We start from the raw sequence: 1291 nt of genomic DNA on the forward strand, positions 1-1291 counted from the left end.
GCATGCTTGTAGCGACAGTGGAGAGGAAAAACTCCCTTTTAACTGAGTCAGCAGAACCAGGCTCAGTGTGAGCGGCCGACTGGGGTTCAAGGAGACAGAAGCAGACAGAAAACTGTAAAAGGCGACCCATACACCTTATAAAGATGGGTTTTAAGCCCCTTCACATGTGAAAAAAAGAGAATAATTCCTGTTTAACAGAAAGTACAGAGTGAATTAAATGATAATTTATACACCACAAAAACAATCAAGAAATAAGCAAAAATGTCTGAAATTAAGTGTATTTAGCCGTAATTTGAGTAGGTAAATGAGATAATTTGCCAATGGAATGAACATTTTTACTCTTAAAATAAGATAATTAGATAATATGCACTTGAAATAAGAGAATGCAGTTGTTTTTTCTTATTTTGAATGTAAATTGTCTTGTTTGATTGGCATTTACCTCCTCAATTCAAGAGAAAAAGCACTTTAAGAAAAAATGACTTATTGAGATTGACATTGTTTGCAGTGTATACTTTTCTTAATGTAATAGATCCGTAGGTTTCTGCTCTATGGAACTCGCAGGTACGTTTCAGGTACTTTTCTCCAGCTTTTTTCAGAAGAGACGACCTTTTTTAACCTTTTAAAGTTGCCTTCTTCTGGGTTTTATTGTTTTCCAGTTACGTTTATAATCATTTTACAAGAATTTGCACATAAATTGGATGATGAATTGCTCAGTACTTCAGTGGCCTTTTTACCCAATATTTTTTTACTCTTAAGAGAACGTTTGGCTTTTCTACCAACCTCTTTCTAAATGCAGAGAGGAACTGAGAAGATTCTTTTTTTAAAATCAGCTAAAGGTTATATAACGGATCTTATAGGGTTTCATAATTCCCTGCATGGGACCGGTTACTTTCTCTACTTCCAGGAAGCCACTTAGAACTCGCTGATTTCCTTTAGGTTACATTTTGTGAAAATCCATCTTATATCAATGTTATGTTTTGGAAGTCACAGGCGTCTTATCCACTTTACGCGTTAATATGGGCATAAAAACGCATTTTATCAAACTTAGTGTAACGGGACCATTGTTGGGGAAGTTACTTTAAAAATGTAATCCGTTACAGTTACAAGTTACCTTGTTTAAAATGTATTTGTAGTGTAACTTTTTCGATTACTTTTAAAAAGTAATGTAACTAATTACTTTTGATTACTTTTTGATTACTTTAAGGTTTTAATGAGTATTGACCCATGTTCAACATTTCATTTTTGAGAACTGAAGTGAATCTTAAAAAAGCCCTAAGCTGAGAGGGAATTG

This window comes from Cyprinodon variegatus, unplaced genomic scaffold (assembly GCF_000732505.1).
Source record: "Cyprinodon variegatus isolate N-32 unplaced genomic scaffold, C_variegatus-1.0 Scaffold191, whole genome shotgun sequence".
Classification (NCBI taxonomy): Eukaryota; Metazoa; Chordata; class Actinopteri; order Cyprinodontiformes; family Cyprinodontidae; genus Cyprinodon; species Cyprinodon variegatus.